Source organism: Channa argus, chromosome 11 (assembly GCF_033026475.1).
Source record: "Channa argus isolate prfri chromosome 11, Channa argus male v1.0, whole genome shotgun sequence".
NCBI lineage: Eukaryota > Metazoa > Chordata > Actinopteri > Anabantiformes > Channidae > Channa > Channa argus.
In genome coordinates, this window is record NC_090207.1 from 24,612,219 (window position 1) to 24,639,125 (window position 26,907).

Consider the following 26,907-nt stretch of genomic DNA (forward strand, 5'->3'; position numbering starts at 1 on the left):
TACAAAATGTTAACAGGGTCTTAATCCTCTTTGACAGTTTCCTTGATATTCCAGCCTCGGACTCAAAAAGTGGGTAATGCTTCTCGGTAACAGATACAGGGTTGTCTCGCTGTCAGAAAGAACTCACACGACCAATTTGTTTGCCTGATATTGAAAGCAAAAACGGACGGGGCTGACAGCCTTTTACTGGATTAACACTGACAGCAGCCACTTTAACTCCTCTTCCACGAGTTGGAATAAACAATTAGACGGCAGTGCTGTGTGTTTCCCATCTCTACTGTGACTGCAAATAAACATTTTGTTGCTCTGGTGAAGGTTCGTCCCAGGATGTCATTCCTTATTTGATTTACTTATTGTTTTATTAGAACAAACCATCAAATTGCAGATCAATTTAGCCAACGCGCACATGCACAGTCATTCACTACAGAAGCGATTCAGTTTACAAGACAGTGTGTCCCTTGTTTGACTCTCAGTGAGGACACAACACATTCAGCAGGTCCTGAAACCACAACTGAAAGTCCTGAAAACAGATGCACAAGCACACATACATACTGTACACATACATGCTCATGCTTGACCCAACCTCTAATGTTTAATTAGGTTAATTCTGCTAAGCTTTGTCACTATATACTTTTTTATCTACTTGGTTTAAAGACATTTATGTTCTCGCACATCCTTAATTCTCCATGAACATTTGTATTTATTTATTTTTTATTTTTTTTTACCTTGCATAGAATGCATATGTAATAATGGGCTATTTACAGCAACTGCGTTGGAACTGCAAAAAAAAAAAAACACTACCGATTTTTTTCATGTGTAATTAACATTCTTGTAAATTCTGAACTAGTTTTGTTTCGTATTTAAATTAGCTTCCGAGTGTATCTCTGCAGTTGTGTGAATATTTAGATTGTTTAAAGAGCAAAACTTTTCTATTGTAGCTTAAAATAGGCTTTCAGCTGCTTTGCATTTTTAAAAAATGCAATAGTTTGCAAAGTATTTAAAAATGTTGAAATTGTACAGCTACTTCTGATTTTCATGTTTAGTTGTAAACTACTGTTGTTGTTTTTTAATTAACTTTTTAATGTAAATTGTATCTACAATGTGGCATTGAACTAAACAAACTAAATGAACTAAACAAAATTAAACTAATTTGACATGACAATCATACAATAATTCTAATGTCACTGGTTGGGATGTTTCATTTTTTGCTACCTCTACTAAGGCACTAACAACATGGTGGATAAAAATAATGAGAAAATGCCTGTTTAAAACATGATATCCTTTGTGAAGAAGCTTTTCCAGGATTGTTGCATTAGCAGTGGTACTTTAGTTCAAGTTCATCCCTTCTTCACTTCACAAGATAAAATAAACTTTAATAGAGATGAGTTTTGTTTTATTTTAGTTCATTTATCTTTTCATTTTACAGATATGCTTTGAACACAATAGTTTTGGTGTCGGTTTTCGAAATCCATCACCCAAACAGGATATGTGTATGAAATGTTTGTGTGAGTCACATTACTACCAATGCAACTGTACGTCTCCGAAATAATTGTTCAATACATATCACAACCTTCACAGTACAAAGTAGGCATTTATTCATCCTCCAACCATCACAGATACTAGATTTGAACTGTGCACTGATAACAGGTCAGATGGTTCAGCTCCTCCTGAGCATGGGCGACACAGAATCCATTAGACAATAAGTCGCTTGTGTAGCAGAACAATTCTCAGAGTACTAGCAAAATATGTCCAGATGCTAAATGAATAGAATCCTATTAGTTGCAGCAAAGCAGCAGAAGCTGTTTTATATTTCATTGATATTTTAACAAGCACTAAAAGTGATTCCCGTCTGTGAACTTGATGATTGACAAAAGAATTTAAAAGATTAAAGCCACATTCTAGAACTGAATCAAAAATCAGTGTTTCCATCACAACCACTCAGAGACAAGAGTCTCAGTTTGCACTGATCCACAAGCTGCGCGGACAAACATTTGTGTCTTCGGGGAAACCATGTGTTAAATTCAACTTTCCAAGATTCGTCCACATTACTTTTAGTTTTTGATAAATGTCCAGATCATCAGCCCGATATGTGAAGAAGAGAGAGCAGAGGTAGCGCGGCGGTAAGTCTTTTCATTCTTTACTGCACTTGTCCATAAGACAACAGCTGTTCTTGTCCCATTTGTTGCACAACTACAACTGATACAGCAATGGACAAATGATCAGACAATGGGTCATTTTCCATTTTCCATCTGTTTTGTGTGTCTCTGTAGTAATAGTGTGTGTCAGCAGTGAGTTTGTACAGAGTCTCTGGTACAGGGGGACTCATAGGTCTTTGTCCATCAGGATCCTTTAGCAATATTTCCACAATCTGCCAGTGTGACTAAAATACCTTCATGTTTTTACAGGCAAGGTTTACTCGTAATTATCCACTCTAGAGATTGTTGTATGACAAACACTGAACATTTATTTAATTCCACGTTTCAGAATTGAGGTGATAAAGAAGTCATTAAACGTTCACTAATAATTCCAGGAACACGTTTCTCGGAGTAATTCCACAGAACACGGTGAGAAACCGTGTACCTCCACAGCTACACACTTAACTTTCCACTGCTCCCTTGTTGCTCTCCACAACCTTGTTGTCAGTTCCTTCCGTTAGCTCTATATCTTGGAACTCCATTAGCAGAATATTGAAGCTCCAATAGCTGTCTGTTCTTTCCAGTAGCTGAGCTGGTTCTTTTTTTGTCATAACCAGCCTTCTAACTACATTGTTTCCTTGACAACTGGTTAAACAAACACAACATGGACATGAGGAGATAGATGGGAGCGATGGAGGAAGAACTGAGGAAGGCCGAAAAGATCACAGTCCTGGGGGAGCAGGAGTTTTGGCAACAGGACAGAGAGCAGCTGCTGGAGGAGAACAGGAGGCTGCAGAGAAAGCTGTCCATCATGACGGAAGACAACAAAAAATTATATACCGAGCTCCAGAAAGCCAAAGAGGAGAGGGGAGGGGAAGAAGAAGAGATCAGCTCTCTTCCCAAGCGTCTCTTTCCTCTGGAGAAGAATTTTAGTACAGCCCTTTTTATCTCCAGGAGACTGAAGAGTGAGGTGGCAGAGGAGGAGAGAAAGAAGAGGGAGCAGCTGATCAACTCTCTCCAACAGAGGCTCTGTGCTGAAAAACAGGAAACAGAGAGAGCGAGAGCCTTGTTCCATCAGTGCAGTGGGTTGGAGACTGGAGAAGAGAAGTGGAGGAGAAAAGTCTCCAAGCTGGAAGAGCTCCTCACTGAGAAAGACAAAGCGCTCAGGAGAGCCATCAAGAAAAGACAAGCTCGCACTCGGGCCTACGTGGACATTTTGGCCGAGCTTACCAAAACAACGTCAGCTCTGAAACAGAGCCACCTGACCTGTGTCGCTCTGGAGGGGAAACTACAAACAATGCTGGCTTCAGGAAGTTTCAGGAAGGAGCTTTCAAACACAGGAAACAGCTTCAGGCAGCAACTCTTAGAGCAGGAAAGGAGATTCAAGAAGGACTTCAGTGAAAAGAACAGCAGAAAAGAAGGAGAAGGACTCCACAAAGACCTCTCATACAAAGACATCAAGTCCAGAATGGAACCTGTTGAGCTCTGTGAATTGTGGCAGAGCAAAGCTCAGCATTGGAACAAAGAAAAGATGGAGCTGGAAGAGGAAGAAAAGATGTAGAATCAGCAGGAGAAAGGGAGGAAAAAAGAAATCCAGTTCCCAGTGAAGAAGAAGTTGAAAAAAAGAGCAAAAATAGTTTCTGCCTCTGGAGGACAAACAGCATAAACCCTACATCCCCCTCCATCTATCTTCACATCTTCTCTCTACCCCCCCACCCACATAACTCTTCAACCTCTACCCTGGCCCATATCTCCATCGTAGTCCTCCTTCCTAGGGTTTTCTTAATAATTATGTAAATTCTTGACCTTGAATAAAACTACAAACTCAAATCCACTTCTTTTTGTCTTCAGCATAATATAAATACATCAATGTCACGTTATACTTCAGATATGACTAACTTCTCATCATTTATCCAGTCAGTCAGTCAGAGACTTTGCACATTGCTCAGTGTATGGTTTCTCCGTGAAGTGGATGAAACTACACTACAGAGAGAAAACTGCTCGTTATTTTGACTTAGTGAGGGAGGGGCTTTTTGTTGCTGGAACCAACAGTTTAGTTCAGTTCAGTTATTGTAATTAGGCCTGTACACAGTAAATACTGTGTCTAAATAACTGCAGGGAATGCAACACATTCTCATCCCACAGCCTCACATAATGACACTTCCGGGCTGTGTTACAGTTGTGGAAACATCACATTTTGGTTGACTTTACCTGCAGACACAACTGGCTTAGGATTAGGCACCAAAACTTGAGAATAAGGTTAAGTTAGAAGATAAAATACATAGAATCAGAACCTTTAATACCTACAACAAAGTTAAAATGTTATATACAGTATGTACTTACTGATTCAGTAAACATGATGTAGTGGACCAGTTTTCATTAAAGCAAACAATATCTCAGGCTGGAGTCGAACCTCTGTCTTCTGTGGGACACTCCTTTGTCTGTTGTACTGTCCACCACCTCAACCAACTCCGTAAGTGGACTTTTGTTTTAATATGCTACATTATTGCTTTAGGAGTCAAATCAGTGTCTTTTGATGTCTGTACAACAGACAAAGGTTAATACTTAAAAAACATGTAAACTTTTTGTCAGCCTTAACAAGCAAACTACAAAAAACAACCAAACTCTATGCTGGGTGCCAGCAAGGCACACCCCTCCCAGGGGCAGAAAGAAAAGTCATCCTGGACTCCAAGAGTTTTTTGTAGGCAGAGAGAAGAGGAAAGCCAAGAGTGTAGGACTGACAGTAAAGACTTTGAATTTTGAGACTATGACAGGAAAGGCTAGAGAGATGGCAATGTAGCAAGGCTAGAAGCTTATGAGCAGGGTATAAGTTATAACATGGTGTGAATAGAAAGAGAAATTGAATGGTATTTATCCTGAAAGAGGAGTTTGTAAGAAATGTTGTGGAGGTAAAAACAGTATCTGATACAGTAGGTTGGATGGTCTGAAGATGGAAATTGAAGGTGTGATGTTCAATGTTGTTAGTGTTTATGCCCCACAGGTAGGATGTGAGTTAGAAGTGATGCAGAGCATCATGCTGAAGATTCCAATGGACATGTTGATGAAGGGAACATGGGTGATGATAATGTGGTGGGCAGGTTTGGTCTTCAGGACAGGAACCTAATATTTTTTTCCATAAGAGGCGCGAACATAGGGTGAAATAAAAGCGTGGAGTTGGACTACATCTTGTTTTGATGTAATCTGAAAGAGATCAGTGAATGCGCAGTATGATCTTGGAGAGAGAGGATTCCTGTGTAATGAAGAAGTGTGCTGGTGCCGATTCTTAAGAACAAGGGAGATGTGCAGAGCTATGGCAACTACAGAGGAATAAGTCTGATGAGCCAAACAAAGAAGTTGTGGGAAAGAGTAGTGGCAGTAGGCTAAGGGCAGAGGTGAACATTTGTGAACAGCAATATGGTTGTGCGCCTAGAAAGAGTCCAACAGATGCAGTATTTGCTTTGAGGAAGCTGATGGAGAAGTACAGAGAGGGTCATAGGGATTTGCATTGTGTCGCATTTTGTTGCATTTTGTCTTGTGTCTTCATTGTAGATTTAGATAAAGCATATGTCAGGGTGCCGAGAGAGGAGCTGTGGTATTGTATGAGGACATCTGTAGTGGCATAGAAGAATGTTAGAGTGGTGCAGGACATGTATGAGAGCTGTAAGACAGTGGTGAGGTCTGCTGTAGGTGCGACAGAGGAGTTCAAGGTGGAGGTGGGTCTGCATCAAGGATCAGCTCTGAGCCCCTTCTTGTTTGCTCTGGTGATGGACAGACTGACAGATGAGGTTAGACAAGAATCTCCATGGACTATGATGTTTGCAGATGACATTGAGATTTGTAGTGAGAGCAGGGAGCAGGTGGAGGAAAATCTAGAGAGGTGGAGGTCTGCTCTGGAAAACAGAGGAATGAAGCTTAGCCGCAGTAAAACAGAATACATGTGTGTCAATGAGAGGGACCCAGGTGGAACAGTGAGTTTACAGGCAGGTTGGAACGGGTGGAGAAAAGTGTCAGGTGTGTTGTGTGATAAAAGAGTATCAGCGAGAATGAAAGGAAAGATGTTCAAGACGGTGGTGAGACCAGAGATGTTGTTCGGCTTAGAGACAGTGGCACTAAAGAAAAGACAGGAGGCAGAGCAGGAGGTAGCAGAGCTTAAGATGTTGAGGTTCTCTCTGGGAGTGACGAGGATGGACAGGACCAGGAATGACGACATCAGAGCTCATGTTAGATGTTTTGGAGATAAAGTCAGAGAGGCCAGATTGAGGTGGTTTGGACATGTTCAGAGGAGAAACTGTGAATATATCGCCAGAAGGATGCTGAGGTTGGAGCTGCCAGGCAGGAGATCTAGAGGAAAACCAAAGAGGAGATTTATGGATGTAGTGAGGGAGGACATGAAATTAGTTGGTGTGAGTGAAGAGGATGGAGAGGACAGGGTTAGACGGAGGCACATGATTCGCGTTGGCGACCCCTGAAAGGGAACAGCCGAGAGGAAAATAAGATTGTAGTTTTATGCAGTTTTTTGTATTAAATTATTTAGTAGTTTTAGAATTAAAGAGTTTTGAATTGCAAACATAGGCAGTTAATAAAATAATCTGTTCCCCTATAGATTAAACAACCCAGCAACATATCTCAGTTATAAGGTGATAGAAATGACAGGATGAAAGAACGACTGTTTCATGTGAAAGAGAGCACTCGTACTTTAACCTCCGTCAGCTCATTGTTTGGGTTTCAAACGACTGTCATCCTGTACACTGCCACTCTATAGACTGTTTTAGTTAACAGCAGAAAACAAAGACATATTACAATTGGGCATGTGTTACCCAGATTACAGTGTGGAGTTTTTAGTTTGATCTACCTGAGGCCGATATCAGAAGAACCTTGAATGAGTGCATACATATCAATAAAGAGCCTTCAACACAATAAATGGTTTGAATAAAAAAATATATTAAAACAAGTGTAGGGATGGTTTTGGCCAAGTGGTGAGCGGTGGTCTCCCCCAGACATAACACTTGGCATTAAGGCCAAAGGGTTTAATCTTTGTCTCATCAGACCACAGAATTTTTATTCTCATGGTCTGAGAGTCCTTCAGACAGGCTGTCATGTGCCTTTTACTGAGGAGTGGTTTCTGTCTGGCCACTCTACCATATAGGCCTGATAGCTGGAGTTATGCAGAGATGGTTGCTCTTCTGGAAGGTTCTTCTCTCTTAACAGAGAAATTCTGGAGCTCTCTCAGTGTGACCATCAGGCTCTTGGTCACCTCCCTGACCAAGACCCTCTTCTCTCGATCGCTCATTTTGGCCGGCCAGCCCGCCCTCGGAAGACTATTGGTTCCTCCAGAACTTGCACGTGCCACAAAACGGGCTGGGTCAGTGCACCTGACCACCATTCCAGTGTGCTGCATTTGAGTAGCATCCTCGAGGAAGTCGTTCATACGTCCACACTGAAAAAAAAAAAGCTTCCCAGCAAGCTCTCTGTTGTGACACAGAGCTGTGTGCATAAAACACAATAAAGTGTCATTTGCAACAGTGTTCAGAACTGATTAAAACAGGCATTGGACACCAAACAGCATGGAAAAGAGTAGGAAATCACAAAAATTTTGGTTTTTGATAACTTGTAGATGTACGGTTATTCATCCACTCAATGGTGATTTATTTTTTAAACTGATTAATGTCAAACAAAATACAGATTATAATTTTATACGGACATGCAGTACTGTAGTTGAGACATCATTAGAACACATTAATAATACACCAGGTTTGACTGTCATAATCCAACCTAGTTCTGAGATACTGTATAACCTTCAGAGATGCAACTGATCTCTGTTCCACGACTTGAACTCCTGCAGCAATTGTTCAAGAAGATAAATTGTCTGCAGAGCTTTTTTTTAAGAGATAAAGCTTAAATTAGCTATGCCTACAAATTATGAGTGGATGCGGCCTCTGTGATGTGTATCTTTATTATTTCTCTTACAGTGGCGGATACCTATTGTCACAGTCACATAAAAAATAACAGGAGGAAGGGTTAGGAGTGACTAATGGAGGACGGGGGCTGAAAACAAACCATAAAATATTTATAAGGCTTCCTTACTGTAGCTTGGTAAATACAACAAGAAAACATATCAACCTTAAATTCACTTTCAATTAATGCACATCTTTAACATATTAATAATGGGCCTGGTCAACCATTAAGGAATCAACCTTTATACAACCACTGTGGTTGAAACTCTTTTAAATGGTGTAGATAGCAGCATTGAGTATGGCTTAATATGGATATTAAGATTTTTGGACATTTATTTATTTTAAAACCACATTTGAAAACAGACAAACAAAAAAGATAAGACAGAAAATTGGGGTAATTGTTTCAGTTTGTGGAGGTATATGTTTCTCATGTGATACAGGCATTAAGGAAAGTTGGGATGTGGGTTTTTCACTTGCTGCAGATCAGTGGCACATGTGATATTGCCAGCTATTTGTCCAACTTTCCAACAAAATCAAGCTTAGCAAAAGAACAACTTACTCTATATTAGCTGATGTTCTGTCCAATAAAACGACTGTAAAGCTAGTAGATGGAAATAATAAAGCAAAAGCCTAAAACTCACTAGGTCATATTGGTTTTATGTGACTCATGTGGTTTTACATGTGACTTAAAGGTTTCTTTTATATGCTGGACAAACTAATTGAACAACTGTATATTAATGAGTAGTCAACTTAAAAATGCTGCCAGCTTTTGTTTGCAGTAATTCAATATGCGTTTAATTCTAGTGATATACAAAGAGTTTGTGCAAAGAGTTTGTGCTTTATTTTCAGAATCATCCCATCAAAGCATCGAACCAATAGTTTTTACAGTGTAATGTTAAAAATGATTCTTTCTTGATGTTACTGATGCTAACATGACATTTTACATTTTTAAATGCATTTTAAATATGTACATCAGTTTTTCCCACAGTATAAAAATCAACATCAAATCAGGAAGTAATCCATTACAGTGAACAGCAGGTTTGGCTTGATTTTTGTCAATGATGACTTTTCATAGCAGCCTGCACTTATAACAGTGACAATACTTTAAATCTGACAATGAAAGCAGACATTGTGTTCACTTTGATGGATTTCAGTCACATTTCGAGTGTCAATTCCGAGTCTGTAATGAGATTTTCATACAACACTGAAATTGATGTAAAACAATAGCTGTGGAAGTAAGAAAGAAACATCCAACCTTCTCAAATACTTTCCAATGAAAACCAGTGAACACCACCCGCAACTTTTTAACTAGCAACCCACTCAATCATCTTGAGAAGTTTCCAAGAACATTTTTGCATGTGCATTTGGAGCTTAGGCCCAGGACCTGCAGCCTTTTCCAACAGAATATTGCATTCAAATACTTTAAATCTATAAGTGCCTCTTATAGAATTTCGCATCTTATTTGGATTAATATACCAACATGAATCAGATAAAATGCTTTACTATTGGAAATGATTTCAGAAATGACCAAGTTGAGTATCACTTTAAGGTTTAGGATTTCTGTTTTGGTGTGTCTGTATTTTTATGCTTCTATTGTTTTTTATGTTATATTGTGCCACATTATAGGGATCCCATTACAGCTTTTTTGTGCAGCATTAGGCCGTTACTGTGTGTACATACTCTCTGGCTAGTAGTGGGGAGTGAAGTACTCAAAAAATTAAAATACACAAATACACAGACAAAAATGTTTGGGGGCATTAACTAATTAATGGCAATAAACAGAAACGATGGGTTGAAGGTGATTAACTGTATGGTCTGATGTTTTATTTCTAAACTCTTCATGTTGTACCATTGCATGGTGACAATAACAGCCAAACTAACAGCACATACAACTATTGATGAAATGTCAAGAGAGCTGGAAATAAGGTCACAATGCGCAGAATTAAAGAGCTACATCAGCCCCTCAGCAAGAAGAAAACATGACTTTAAACGTCCAGTTCTCTTGTAGCATTATTTTTTATTTGCACCTGATTTAATCCAAGTAAACACAGTGGATGGTCATGCGTGAGTGGCTGCCTTTCTTCAGAAGGAGAGGAGAACAAAAAAAAAAATGGCCTCAATGAATGAATGAATGAATGAATCAATCAATCAGTCATATTAATGAATGTGAATCAGCAGTGACCAGCTCTGCCTCAATTCTCAGCACAGTAACACCAAGAACTGGGTTTGCTCTGCTTCACATCTCCCCCTTTCAGGGAACATGGGACAGAGAGGGAGGCAATGCTGAGTTCGAGTTCAGGAAACGATTGGAGGCTGGTCAATTTATTGTTTGTTGGACATTGACATGGCAAATTACATTTGAAACCACATTCAATGATCCCCATTTGAAGCCACATTTTATCCTTAATTCACCATCTTTGTGTCTACAAATAGAACATTAGTCTGGGGGGTTTCGTTTTAGCTGTGTGTGCTCCTGCACAGTGAATGAAAGGCCGACAGAACACGCCAAAGAGTAGGATTAATGCATACCAACTCACTTTGAGTACTGCTAATATGTCAATAGTTCTTTGAAATAAAAGGAAGTGACTCTATGTCTGTGCCTGGTTTAGTCAAGTGATTAACCTCTAAGTAGTGATTTGTTTTGATATTAAAAATGGAAAAAGCAGTTTATTATGAAATGCGTAAAGTGGTTGTAATGCAACCTTGATTAGAAATATAGAGAAGTATAGATCTTTGCTCTCAGATGTTGTTGAGTAAAGGTCAAAGAAGCCAGAAAGTACAGCAATTAAGTACTTTGTTACTTTCCACCACTGCTAACAGCTAACAGAAGTGTGCCATCAACTTTATCTACCTTGGACCAGAATTCTACAATCAAGACATAACAAGTGCAAGTAAAAGATGTGCTACAGAAGGTCACCTATTGTAGATTAAGGCCGTACTTATTGTTTAATGCCCTTCCTGTTGAAAGTAACTGGTTCTTAACACATTTAATAAAAAGAGGCTTTCGATAAACTATGTCCTTGAGTCAGTCATTCAGCAATAACTTAATATATGCAAAAAATATGTTTTGAGTTTATTGAGTGGATTCATCCTGAGCTGCTTTTGAACATTATTTTATTTAACCCAGTGTGTTTCAGTTGTGTACTGTATTACATCTGTCTTGCTAGAAATGTGTTTCTGTACAACTATATTTTATGTGGAATGTGAGGGTAACAGAATAATACAGATAAATCAGGGGATACACAGAATAGCACATGTTCAGAAAGTGCTTTAATAAAATGTATGTTAGTGAAAGGTCTCTGCAGTGATTATTTGAGTATTTGCTAACTAAAATAAATCTTTATGTAAAGGGGAAGTCAGGTTATGAAGAGAATATAAAAATTCCCCCTATGGATTCTAGACACTGGTGGTAGTGCAGAAGAGGAGGTTGAAACTGTGTGGTGGTTATGGCTGAAGATGTGGATTTAGTAGTGCTCTGATGGACATTGGGAAGGAATGAGGAATGCTGATGTGATGAAAACAGGCTGTGAATGGGGTGGAGGAGGGTGGCTTCAGCAGAGCGAGGAGTGGAATAGATTTAAGATTTGACTATGGCAAAGTATGAGATGATTTGCTCACACTATAGCAGCCTGACTGGTTAACATAAGTGAAACGCCCTCAGCCTGCTTACTGGAGGAGGGAGAGAGAGGCAAATAGTGTGTGTTTTAAAGGCGTCCTACTAATTCGGTTTTCACCTAAATTCCTTCTTTTCATGCTGAAGATGTGAATAAAATTTCCATTTTGACTATGTAATGATGGTGCTTAGACTCTAACATCACTTGGTTAAAGTGGGAGAAAGATTGTGGTCTGGCTTAATACTGAAAGATTTTAGACACATGTTTAATGGGTCCAAAGATGTCATTTGAACCTACCGTCTTATATTGATCCGTTACATGTGAAATAGCTCTGCTGCATCTGTAGACAGGCATCTGTTGAATTGCACCAAAATGCAAAGTACAAACACAGCATTTAAGTTATAGCACTAAATAAAGATGTAAGAGTCTGTAAAAAAGTCTCAGTCTGCCGTAAAAGTCAGTACTTCCCTAATGGGAGATAATGTGAAAAGTTACATGATGTCAAGTGATGTTAAGAGACACTAAGAGTTATCTTATGATGGAGTCAAACCAGAGCCTCCACGGGTAAAAGTCCTGTTTTTTTTTTGTGATCCAACCTGCCTCATTGCAAACTTTGAAGGCTTAACCAAAACATCAAGTTCAGTACTGCAGCTAGATGTTGCCGTGCACTAGACGGTACCATCAACATACTCTTTCGAGTTTTACAGAAGGACAGTCTCAAACCAGAGAGCTGTCCATGGGAGAAAAGCAACCGTTTGGAATCGAACACAAAATAGCACAGCGAAGGGAACCGACAATGGTGGATGATAAGAGCATTATGAGGCATTCTTACAAAAAATAGACTTCTATATCAACTCACATGTAATTTCATGAATAAGTCATGCTGTTGTCACTCATCTTTTAACAGAAATGTTATTAAAACGTACCAATTAAAGTCACTTGACATGTTTCCAAACGCTGTTTAGCCTCAATGAAACCCAACATTCTGTGCAGATATAAATAGTAAAGTATAGGGCACCATGTGCTGCCAGAAAAGCTTTAATTTGTCTTGAAACGGATTTTACAAGCATCTGCAACTGTACTGGAGGGATGGGACATCGTCTTTCCAAGAGATGTGCCCTCATTTGGTGTTTTTAATGATGGTGGTGGAGAGTGCTGTCTAACATGTCGGTCCGAAATCTCACAAAGGTGACGGTGAAGGATGTTAATTGCTCAATTGTACCAGGCAGGGAACTTGTGTCAAGGCATCTACTGTCACTGTTTCTTCAGAAAATACCCCTATAAGTATCCACCTGCTCCTGCTCCAGTTCCAGTGGGTGGAAATCTATGACTAAAGCAGGGCCATGTGGTTACTATCTAAACTGCTGACCATGTTCAGTGTCACAGGGAAAACTTTTCCAGCATCAAACCTAGGACCTTTTTGCTCTGAGACAGCTGTGCTATCTACCTTTTCATTAACGCCCCCCAATAAGCAACTAAATTCTGGCTGCAGAATATAATATTGTATATAACTCAAAAATAAATACAATTGTGAGACTTCACGCTATTGAAACACAGAGAACACATTTGCGACGGATTTCAAAGTCAAATGCAAGATTTAGATGAGTATTTGAATGTTCCTTCTTGACTTAAGAAGGGCAGCAGTTTAAGAGAAAAAAAAAAAGATGAGCCTGGATTTGCAATTTATTCTCTTCAACAACCGATGCTGAGGCCTCAACTTAACTTGTAGTCATTGAGTCGTTATTTGCGAGCTTGTGCTTTTATTCAGTTTCTGCCTGTGATGCTAAGCACTTGCTGCTGAAGTGCGGGTTCCTCTTTTCTGAATTGATTTTATTATTGTCATGTTTCTGCGCTGCACTTGAAAAGCAATTGTCTAAAAGTTTTGCCAGCAATGTTGTTTCTTTTTGTTGCATTGCACATTGTCCTTTTTGTCTTCTGCCATGATGGCTATACCCAATTCTGCCAGCTACCCAAATGTGGAAAATGTCAATTATTGCATATACAGTGCATACAGAAAGTATTCCCAACTTTTTCCACATTTTATTACGTTACAGACTTATTCCAATATGAATCAAATTCATTATTTTCCTCCAAATTCTGGGGTATGGAGTCTTGTTCTTCAAACAATACGTCGGTCCAAAATCTCACAAAGGTGACTGCGAAGGATGGTAATTGCTCAGTTGTACCATGCAGGGAACTTGTGTCAAGGCATCTACTGTCCCTGTTTCATACCCCTATTCCATCTGCTCCAGTTCCAGGGCCATGTGGTTACTATCTAAACTGCTGACCATGTTCAGTGTCACAGGGAAAATTTTTCCAGCATCAAACCTAGGACCTTTTTGCTCTGAGACTGCAGTGCTATCTATCCTTTCATTAAGTACCACAAATAAGCAACTAAATTCTGGCTGCAGAATATAATATTGTATATAACTCAAAAATAAATACAATTGTGAGACTTCACGCTATTGAAACACAGAGAACACATTTGCGACGGATTTCAAAGTCAAATGCAAGATTTAGATGAGTATTTGAATGTTCCTTCTTGACTTAAGAAGGGCAGCAGTTTAAGAGAAAAAAAAAAAGATGAGCCTGGATTTGCAATTTATTCTCTTCAACAACCGATGCTGAGGCCTCAACTTAACTTGTAGTCATTGAGTCGTTATTTGCGAGCTTGTGCTTTTATTCAGTTTCTGCCTGTGATGCTAAGCACTTGCTGCTGAAGTGCGGGTTCCTCTTTTCTGAATTGATTTTATTATTGTCATGTTTCTGCGCTGCACTTGAAAAGCAATTGTCTAAAAGTTTTGCCAGCAATGTTGTTTCTTTTTGTTGCATTGCACATTGTCCTTTTTGTCTTCTGCCATGATGGCTATACCCAATTCTGCCAGCTACCCAAATGTGGAAAATGTCAATTATTGCATATACAGTGCATACAGAAAGTATTCCCAACTTTTTCCACATTTTATTACGTTACAGACTTATTCCAATATGAATCAAATTCATTATTTTCCTCCAAATTCTGGGGTATGGAGTCTTGTTCTTCAAACAATACGTCGGTCCAAAATCTCACAAAGGTGACTGCGAAGGATGGTAATTGCTCAGTTGTACCATGCAGGGAACTTGTGTCAAGGCATCTACTGTCCCTGTTTCATACCCCTATTCCATCTGCTCCAGTTCCAGGGCCATGTGGTTACTATCTAAACTGCTGACCATGTTCAGTGTCACAGGGAAAATTTTTCCAGCATCAAACCTAGGACCTTTTTGCTCTGAGACTGCAGTGCTATCTATCCTTTCATTAAGTACCACAAATAAGCAACTAAATGCTGGCTGCAGAATATAATGTTGTGTTTAACTCAAAAATAAATACAATTGTGAAACTTCACACTACTGAAATACAGAGAACACATTTACGGTGGATTTCAAAGTCAAATGCAGGATTTAGATGAGTATTTGTATTTGTATTGTTCTTCATACAATACCCCATAATGACAATGTGAAAGAAGTTTGTTTAAAATCTTTCAATTTATTAAAAACAAAAAAAGAAAAAATCCCATTTACATAAGTATTAATTTGCCATGAGCAAAATAGAGCTCTGGTGCATTCTGTTTCCACGAATCATTCTTGAGATGTTTCTAAAACTTGATTCGAGTCCACCTGTGGGAAATTTAGTTTAGTGGACTTGGTTTGGAAATGCATACACCTGTCTATATAACAGACAGAAACCACTCCTCAGTAAAAGGCACATGACGCCTGAAGGACTCTCAGACCATGAGAAAGTAAATTCTTTGGTCTGTTGAAACAAAGATTGAACTCTTTGGCCTGAATGCCAAGTGTGGAAGAAACTAGGCACCGCTCACTACCTGGTCTATACCATCCCTACAGTAAAGCATGGTGTTGGCGGCATCATGCTGTGGGGATTATTTTTGGAGAGATCTGAAAATGAGCGCCAATGTTACTACAACTTGACTGGACCTGATGGAGCTTGAGAGGTACAGCAAAGAACAATAGGTGTGCCAAGATTGTAGCATCATACTCAAGACTTGAGGCTGTGATTGGTGCTAAAGGTGCTTCAACAAACTATTAAGCAAAGGTGGTGAATACTTGTGTACATTGTTAATTTTAATACATTTGCAAAGATTTTCATCAAACTTTCTGGATGCACTGTACCATGTTTTTAGAAATTCAAACATATTTGTACATGGCTATAGATGTTTCCCAATGAAAGCCAACCAGGAAATGCAAGATGTACTGTATACCCTTAATGTGAAATGTCGATGCAGAATAAGTTTAATTTTATTGATGGGAGCTCAAGTGTAATTCAAAATGGCAAAATAAAACAAAGTGGAGTGAGAACAACATTCCTCTTAAAAAGAAACGAGTACGACTGGATTTTAGTTGTTCTACTGACTACTTGTGTAGAAATGGATATTAAATTGAGTTGCAGACAAAGAGAAACTTGCAAGGAAGTTTGGCATTTGCATTAACAACAAACAGCAAAAGCACTATACCTTAAACGGAGAAACAAATGAAGGCCTGTCTATCCTATAATTGTGTTTCAGATAAATGTTTCTCCGCAAGGTGAGAACTTAATAAAGGCCCAGAACACCATTACCGGTAGAAGAAATATATTTGGTAATATCACAAATACAGGTTCAAGTGTATGCATATTAAACTTACATTCCAACTTTACTCTTAAACAGGAAGCTAGTTTATGGGATCCAACCTGAAAAACATCAAGATGACACCCAGCTGCACCACCTAACGTCATCAGGAACTACTGCTGCCTTCCCCCATCCACAGTCCATCAGGCAGAGGGGGAGGGGATGGGGGGGTTGTTTTGCTGAATAGGAAGAAACCAAGCACTCTCTTGGGCGGAGAGACTGTGTTAGCCATGGCTGAAGTGGTGATAAGGCACAGACTGTGACCTTTCCATGAACTGAATCCAACTCTTTGCATCCTAAATGAGACACATGTATGTTCAAGAAATGCTGACTCTACACTTTCTGTGACCACAGACACCATTCATAGAGACGTGTCTCAAAGAGGTGCAAACAAGACATAAAACTAAGCCGTGTGTCTGTGTTGTTGATGTGCTGCTCAGCACCACAGAGAGCCCTCAGACCTGCACTTTCAGGTTTGAAGGCTGTGACAGAGACTTTCACAGGTTCGTGATAATAACCAGAGCAGCTCCAACAGTTTCCTGAAGCTGAAATTCGCTTTGACCATAAAGTTAAAACGAGGGATGGGTACGTGTATGTGTTAAAGCATTAGAACTTTGGTGGTTTTATTATGAGGAGCAAAATAAATTCTATAGCTCATTAAAATTAAAACACAGAGATCTTATACTTCACTGAGTGAAGTGTCTTGCACTGAACAACATTGTGGTGGAACACAAATAAAAGTCAGCAATAATAACACACCTGCAGAATGGATTAAATGTGGGGACAATTTAAAAGTAACACAGTGAGTGATCCAGGTGTGTGCATGACTGAATGACTGAATGGTTTGTTTGCTCTCTCAGGTTTATTCTCACTGAAAGTTGTTTTGGGGTTTTTTGTGAATTACACAAATAATTCTAAAAAATAAATAGGTTTTTGGTTTTACTTCCTCAGAGACTTTCATTAAAAATGCCCCAAAATATCAAAACATGCATTGCAATTTTGAAAAAAATTTCATAAAATCATTTTAGGCTGCATCAGTGTCAGAAACCAGTCCCCAAATTCTGAACAGTGGTTATTTTTTCCTTGCTAATTGCTTATCTGATTACCGCATAATGGATGTACTGCATAATGAGTATTTTTGTACCTTACTGATGATTCAAACTTAACAATTTTGACAAACACACAAATTGGTGTTTCGTCAACAGACACACAGCTTAGTGGTATCAATGTGCTTATGAATGTCTCTCTGTCACATCTACATTTATTTACAATGATAAATAAAATAAAAGAGAGGTGGCATCAGGGGTGGCCAATCAGTTTGAGGGTGGCCTGTGCCACCCCTCTGAACATGTCTCTGCCCATCACTCAGTAACATTTTGTCAGTGCTTTTTTTCACAATACAGTTATTTTTGATTCAGCTGCTTGGGCATTAAGTGGAAACATGGCAGCAGTGAAGGTTAAGGCCCTTTAATTATAAGCCAGTGGGCACATTTGTCTTGGAGGGGATGCAACAGCTGCTCCAAAGAGGTGTCCTGCCAGCTGAAAGTCAGTGTTCACACATGTAGGAAGATATCCTTGTCTGATTGACAAAACCTTTGACCAAGGTCAGTGAGAATTTGTGTTTGGGCGATTGGGGTGTGTGTGTGCTTGCTTTTGGTGGTGCTGTGGGGCCAATGAGTGATAAACCCTCACTGGGTTTTTATTTCAGTCCAGCCAGTGGTGGGCGGTGGTAACACTGTATTCTACCTTTAAATGTCATCTAACAGTTAGCATGTGAACAATCCTTCAGCTTCAATTACAAAAAGTAACCCCCCCCCCCCCAAAATAAAATAAAAAACTGCCTTAGAGAAAGGGTTAGAGCTATTTTTTCAGAAATATAAGTCCAGAAATGCTTGCAGTATTTTTTTTAACCTGGGTCATGTTCTCATAATTATAAATGATCGGTGCTGTTATGTTCTGTAGAGCTGACAAACCTCCGTCTCAGACTCTTTGACTCGATACTGAGAAGGTGAAGCAGGCTCCAGCGTGGAACTCCTTTGTCAAGATCTTAATGGACAATAAATAATCGCCCTCATTCTTCTAGTCCAGTAAAAATAGTTTTCACAGCTATAATCCAAGGCCAAACCCAAGGGTAGTCCTTCAGAACTAATAATTAGTCTTACAGGACAGACCTTTTGTCTCATATCCATCGTAACCCAACGATCATCCGTGTATAATAAAAACACATAATTTGCCCCTAGTCATTCCTATATTTTCGGAGGGGACTTATTTAATCACAATTTAAGTCAGATAACATTTGGTAGTGATTCATCACCCAGCTTTAAATAGACTGAAATGGTAAATGGTCTGTACCTCAATAATACTTTTCTACCTATTGGTTCTTAAAGTGCTCTACGCTGCTATTCTTTTACACTCCCAATCAAACAGATGGGGGAGCAACTAAGTTAGGATTCTGTGTCTGGAAGAGCCGGGGATTAAACCAACAACCCTGGGATTGGTGGACGACCAGTTTACCTCATGCGCCACAGTAGAAGTGAAGGTTCAAAACTTCAGAGATAAAATCTGCCTAATGTATTTGATTATCTGTTTTTGCGACTATTTGCAGGAAGCAACAACATTACCACCAACATTATCGCTAAGTGACTGTGAGACCAGTGAGTAGTAAACACATCATCATGAACTGAATATCTCGACAACACAAGGTTCACTTCACTTTCTATTATAAATCATGTCATGTTTGAGAACAGGCACAAAGCTGAAGATCTCGTCTGATAGTGTCGACAGGATTATAAGTGCATATGATGGATCTTGTCGTGTCTGAGCTCCACAATTGATCTGTGATGGCTCTGAATAAGCTCAGTTTCATCAGCTATCAGCTTTGCAATAACACATCCCTGCCTTGACTTAATGTAGTCCACCCCAACACCCACAAGTCAATATCTCGATTTGGATTCCTGGTGCAGGCCTGCAGAGAGTAAGTCGGGGCTGTTCATTGTTAAGTGTTGCAACCTACATTAACAGCAAAGAGATAAACTCATGTTTCCCATAATATGAGACAGAGCCATGCATCAGAGCTCATCGGGGTTATCAGCGTTCACAGATCTGCGCTCGGGTTATGGTGGAGAAGGCTGATTATGCGGGCCTGTAACTTATTTTCCTGCAAAGCCAAAGTCAGCATAGAATCACATTATCAACAGCTGCATGTAGAATTACAACATATTCTTGGAGTATGAGTAACAGTGTGCACTGTCACCGGAGGGTTCTGAAACTCCAAACTGTGCCCCAAATTCAAACACATTTAAAAAATGAGTCAAAAGATGTTGAAACCTTAATGGAAAGTGCTGCTTATTGGAAAAAGTATACTTTGCATGATTATTAATTCCATTGTCTATTTAGGGTAATGAAGCAATCTCAAGTAAATAAATGAAATTATCTTACTAAATGACTAATGTGGGTCATGTGGGTCAAGAGAGATACTGCTGGCAGCAGAATAAATTCATACACAGTTATTCTGAAATTAAGTTATGTCCAAACATTTGCAGCTGCTGTTGTTATTTATCAGAATTATATAGTCCAAAAAACTGTTTGTCTCAAAAGGCCAAGATGTGGGGATAATCCCAACACTCCTGGTGCCCTGAGTGGGAGCACAACAAAAAGCATGCTCAAAGCTTTTGACAATGAGAGCGAAAGGCACAAATTGATGCCAGGTGGGAATGACTGCTTGTTGCCCCACTGCAATTTCGCTGGCTATTTGTCAAGTACTCCCAGCAAACATTGTGCCATGGCGATTTTGTGTTGTTGGCCAAAGGTGCACAAACAGCAACATGGACAGAAAACTGACATGATTAAAATCACGCTTTAAATGGTGTGCGTGTGCACCTCTCCCACTAAACTCATGTGCTTTGATGTTTTGTTTCTGCTTGTTTAATTTGGTTTGTCGAGAGCCTAATTTTAGGATTTACAGTTTAGCCATGTTCATTTTGTGTTGTTAAAGACCCATCATCCCACTGCACAAAAATTTCCAGCTCACCAGCACTGAAGAGTCAACAGTGATGTCATATAAGATTTGTATTGCTGTATTGGTTATGTGATATGTTTGTGATGTCTTTTGGATGTGCTTGTTACTAATAGTAGAGAGTTAGCATTCGCTGTAAGATGCTATGCTACTGCGTATGATGATTAATTAACAACACAGGGTGTCATCATGGAGCCCAATTGGTGGTTAAGAACTATGGGGGGGACTGTGAATATTGGCAATATTTTTGAAATATTGTGACCAGACAAAGATCCAAATTGGATCAAAACATCTTTGTTTTTGAAAAAAAAAGTATGCTTGCAATTATTTTTATTTAAACGACCTAAGATCTCCTTGACATTTATGGCAGCACAGAGCCAGGCATATTTTAAAGCTGTACTTCTTAAATGGTGGAACTCGAACCTCTAGTACGTTTATTTATATTAATTAAATAACATCAGTCATTCCTACTTCCGAAAAGAATTAAAATTAAAAAGAACTAAAAAGTTGAACAAAATATATAAATGTAAATTTGATAAAGCAAATTTTATATTTAGTACTGCATGTGGCAGGTTCACAGTTTCTGGCAGTTCCTGTTTGCTTTAGTAGTAATGCAAACAGTAGTATTACTACTAATGCAAACAGTAACTGCCAGAAACTGTGAACCTGCCAAATGCAATCACAACTACTGTGAACAGGAAGAATGATTCAATATTGAAACACGTTAACATTTTGTGGTTACCAAGTAGCAGCAATGCAGCTGAAAATAGAGAAATTAAGAAATATGGAAGTTGAAAATGGAATCAACTGACCAAAAGCAGCAAGGTCAAGGTCAAGTCCCAGTGCCATGTCAGAAGGTTTAGATGATTACTGAAGGTATGAGGGCATGAAGGTATGAAGGTATGACACATGACTGTACATCCAGCTGTGCATAATGATTCAGGAGAGATTTGAATGTGTGTTTCTAAGAAAACACAAGGTCCCGTTTCCAGTTTACCTTCATTAGAATGTCTTTGCCATCCAGTACAGCCCTCACACTATTAAAAATGGCTTAAACCAACCCTGCACAAAACATCTCATCCCGAGAGAACACTGCAGGTAAACTGTAAGAGGACAGTCCAAGCACTGGAGAAGCATTGTTTTGTGACACTGTGATTTATTAGCTCAGACGTATTTTTAACAATCCCATCAAAATGTGATCCACTCTGGGATTAAACATAACGATGTGGATACTATGTGAGCAAGTTTAGTGTCTGCCCTCAAATCATGCAGAGGTCAGTTATGGGTACTGGTTTTAATAAGAGGAAGCCTATAATAATAAACCATGATTTACACCTGGAAAGTAAAGTGAATTTCTTCACTTCCAGATGCAAGAAAACCAGATGTTTAAGAAGACATTGGTAATACACTGATCCATATGTTTGCTATTTAAAACATATGCATATGTTCCAGAATTTCACCGGTGTTGAGATCCATGCTCAGGTCAACAGGTGTCTATCGACTCCTTCCAGCCACAACAGATTCAGCGTGACATTATCTTTGAAAAACATGGAAAACACTATTCATCCATCCATCATCTTTACACACTTAACCTGTTCAGGGTCGTGGGGGCCTATCTGTTACCCAGCTGTCATAACTAGCTGGGACAGAGGTGGGGAACTCCCTGGACATGTCTCCAGTCTACGTCAGAGAAACATACAGAGAAAGACAACCATTCATACTTACAGGCAAGTTAGAGTCACCAGTTAATCTAACATGCATGTCTTTGGACTGTGGGAGGAAACCCACACACGCCGGATTCGAACCAGAGACCTTCTAGCTGTGAAGCATCAGTTCTAACCCCTCCACCATCATGCTGCCAAAAACGCTGATCCTACAAAAAGTAAATAATAAACTATTATAGCAAACAAGCACAGAGCTACTCAGCTGCTAAACATCTAAGATTATCAGGCTACAAATGTTGATTCATGACTCATCGAGTATTGAATAGAAGCAAAACAGAAATAAATTAATGTGGGATCATAAAAGATGGTTAGTGCATAAGTTAAAGTCTAATGTAAGAGGGCACTGCTCCTCAGCACAAAAGTGACAGAAACTGTTTGATATGGAGCTAAAGCTCCTCTAACAAAGTCCTCTAACTAAAAGAAGAAACTAGAGCTGGGAACTAGGGGAAGAGAGAATCTATGATGTGGATATGGAGAGAGTCCTTGTAAAGCTACTGATTCACAATAAATGTACACTAATTAAACTGTAGTTTATTTGTCAGTAATCCTAAATTAGTTCATGTGATTATTGCAGCACGGTTAGTTCTCTGTATCTGTGTTGCAGGCCAGCACTGACAAGATACCCAAGTGTTTTTTGAGAGTCTTTCAGCTGCAGAGGATCTGTTTCGTGACAACCTAAGACCTGTGAAGCATCCATGAGATTTTAAAGCTGTAGCAACCCCTTTCCTTTCTCAAGTGATGAATGCCACCTGTTTGGAGGAGAGTGTGCAGTTTGTGAGCTCTTCTGGCTTTTGAGGTAACTATGAGAGATTCTCACCTCAGTTCAAAGTTCTCTTGGGGTTGCAGCTTGATCTGCAGGTCCTAGTCATTCAATGCTGCAACTTTGCTGGAGCAGAACTGAATCTAGATTTACTGATTCAGATAATAGATGTGTATTACACCCTTAAGACATAATAAACATGAAAGCAGATAAAGTTGTCAAACTCTTCAGAATGATTGTCTTTTTGGAAAATAGTGTAATTTTTCAGTTTTTTCACCCGTTTTCTGCCAAAGAATGCATTGGCAAACCTGCCCCCCCCCCCCCTTTACACATTAAAGCAAGACCCCAAACTAATCTTTAGTAATTATGTGTCTCTCTCTCTCTTTTTTTGCCTATGTAATCACACTTTTGATGCATGTTGCATCACTTAGTCATTGTTTCTCTTTGTATTTCTTCATTTTACATCTCTAATTTTCTGTGTCTTTGAAGTTGTTTTGTGTCACGAAAATTAGTTTTTTTTATGTTTTTGAAGTTTTGTGACTCTTTGAAGTTTCTCTATGTTGATGATCAATGTGTTTCTTTATATATCTTTTATTTCTCTTGTGGCTGTTACGTGGACGTTTTGTTTCTAGATATGGGTGTTTTGAATGTGGCATCATTTTGGGGCCTGTGGCACCTCTGGCCACGCTCTGGCACCACCTCTGTGCACTGCGCTCTAAAACTACAGGTGTCAACACTCTATCACTGGTCCCATAATAGCCGCTCTCCACATAGTTAAGATGAGAATAGATGTCACTTAAAAATGAGCGGTGCAGCCGATGTCAGGGAAGTAAAGCACTGCTGTGTTTAAGGTTACTATTCGGAGAAGAGAATAAGGCTCCTGCGTTAAGCTATGATATATTAAATTGGAAGGAGAAGGCACCGTCTGTGCAATCCACCAAGATAAATGACCAAAGCACTATATAAAGTGACATAGTTTATCTCAAGCCTAAGAACATGAAACTGTCCAGGTCTCTGTGGTCGTGCTCATGTTGCATTCATTGAGTTCAGCCCTTACACATTCAGAAAGGAAAGCTGTAGAAAATATTCTCCCCCTGGACTCTACATTGGCCAATCTCTGTGTGGCTGGGGTGTTGCCTGTCTTCATATTTTGTGTCTTTTATGTTGAAGACTTGGCAGATTCACAATAAGAGCAGAGCGCTGTGTTTCATACACGGTGCTTTCAAGGCTACGCAGGAGGGAAAGGGCAGGAAAACATCAATCCCACTCAATTTCCTCAGGACCTTGAAATGTGGGCCATGCTTTGTGTCGCTTTTCTCTGCAAAACACTGAAGAACAGTTTTCAATCTTCACTAAAATGAGTTCAGGTTTCTTTAAACTACTTGAAGATTTTGCTGTATCACTGCAGGTAACTGGGTTGGCCAACGGCTGTCGTGGCAGTTGTGCTTGTGTTGATGCATTATGAACAGTTTAAACAAATGTACCTCAGTGCTGCAGCACTGAGCTGCTGTGCTGCAACAGAACTGGTGATTTTGATTTCATCGGAGCAATTATAGATCATCGGGATATCAGACAGGGGCTAAATAAAACAATTTTTCTGTGTGAAGTCATGGTGCATTATTGTGTAAGTCAGAGCTGTACACAAACATAATGTGAAGGATTTCTCAGGATCTTTTTGGACAAATAAATGGACTGTAGGTCCACTAGAGACTATCTAGTCATGGGTAGACAATTATATCAAAGACGTTCAACTGTGCTAAGAGAAATTCTTCTCACTTTTAGAGTGCAGAGAATTAGTACAATGCCAGTGGCCATCAATTTTGTCTTTTTAATCAGTCCCATTGTGTCAGAGCAAGAAGGAATGGATGCATTCAGCCAGCTGGTCTACACTCGCTTACCACACCGGAATGACTCATCACAAATGAAAAAGATCAAAGTTTTGTATTGGCCCCTGTCTCTATCCTTTAAAAGCAAATTGGAACAGAACACAATGCATTAACCAATATTAATGAGCAGTTTTATTATTGTGTGCAGGATTGTTGGAGACCAAGGCCTAAAGGAAAAGTACAGCTTAAAAAAAAAAAAAAATGCATTTCTGGGTGTAACTTGGCAGTTTTGGGTCAAATTTGACCGAACAGAGATTAAGACTTTTAGAACAAGATGTGTCACATTAAAATATGAGAAATATGCTGTGTAACAATACAATTATTTTAGATGGCCTAACTTTGGCCTCCAGTGCTGATGTGAGGAAGCTTGACCAGGATTTGTCTTTTACAGACAAATCTCTAGAACAGCCTTCTTCCACCTACAGAACATTGCCAAAATTAGGAGCATCCTGTCTCAAAGTGATGCCGAAAAACTGGTCCATGCATTGAATTTGGACTACTGTAATTCCCTACTTTCAGGATGTCCCAGTAACTCCCTAAAAACCCTGCAATTAATCCAAAATGCTGCAGCAAGAGGTGCTGACTGGAACAAGCAAGAGAGATCATATTTTTCCTTCATTAGCTTCTCTCCATTGGTTTCCCATTAAATCTAGAATAGAATTTAAAACCCAGCTTCTTGCATATAAAGCTCTGAACAGTCAGGCTCCATCCCAATTGAGAGACCTCATAGTTCCATATCATCCCAGTAGACCACATCGATCTCAGAATGCAGGCCTACTTGAGGTTCCCAGAATTTCCAAAGTTAGAATGGGAGGCAGAGCCTTTAGCTATCCCACCCCTCTCCAGTGGAACTGGCTCCCAATCCAGATTCGGGGAGCAGACACCCTTTCTACTTTTAAGTCTAGGCTTAAAACCTTCCTGTTTTATAAAGGTTATGGTTAAATCAACCTGAACAAGCTCTTAGTTATGATACTACAGGTTTAGACTGTTGGGGGACCCCCGCAAGTGCAATGAGCTCCTCTCCTCTCTTTTCTCTCTATACATTTATATGCCACCACTGCATGACGTTAACTCTGTGTCTTCTTTCTCCCATATTTGTGCTACTCCCTCTCTATCTCTTTCTGCAGGTGTCCCCGACTTTGGAGCTGTGTGTTTTCCAGTGTGCAGCTACTGGTCCCACCAACCGGCTGAATGTTTTGTTGTTGCTTTTTGTCGCTCTTTTCTTTTCTCTCTCCACTTTCCACTCACCCCAACTGGTCAAGGCAGATGGCCGCTCACCCTGAGCCTGGTTCTGATGGAGGTTTCTTCCGTTAAATGGAGTTTTTCCTCTCCACTGTTGCCCAGGGCTTGCTCAAGGGGGATTTATTGGGTTTCCTCTACGTACTTGTATAGTCTGAACTTTATTATGTAAAGTTCGTTGAGATGACTTTGTTGTGAAATAAAGTTGAATTGAATTGAACACAAACTAAATTTCCTGAAAAGTTAATAAAGTAAGTAAAAGGAGAATGCAATGAAAATAAAATGCAGCATTAACTGGCAAAAACTAGTGAGCCAACATTTCCTGGGCCTCTGTGTCTACACAAACATGAAACATTTATGATTTGCTGCCAAATATACTGGATATTACTGTGGTAAGTTCTGAAATTCAGTGGCTACAATAAACTTACCTGCACAGTTTTGTGTAGGCAGTAGTGTAAATTAATACAGTAACAAAGTACAGGTACTTTGATACTGTGCTCGAGTAAAGTTCCCGTATTTAAAAAAATACCTTGTACTCCATTACATCTAGGAGCAAGTATCTACTTTTTTAATCCACGACTTTTTTAATCAAAGTTGGGTTACATGTTACAAACCATTTTTCAGTTTCTTATTAAAACAAAATCACTAGCGAGACAAGAGTCTCTTCACTAAACCAGGCACAGGTATCCCTCCTTTTGTGCTCAGTAAGACAGTAAGTTTACTCTTTGGTGTGTTGTGCTGAGTTTGGCCTCGCTACAGAGATCTGCATTCACTGTGCAGAAGCAAAAACCCCTGGACTAACTAGTCCCTGCTGATTCGCACAACTACTCTCCTTTCGGCTTATCCCGTGAGTTCAGGGTCGCCACAGCAGATCATTGTCCGCATGTTAATTTGGCACAGTTTTGGCACTCTCCCCAATTTC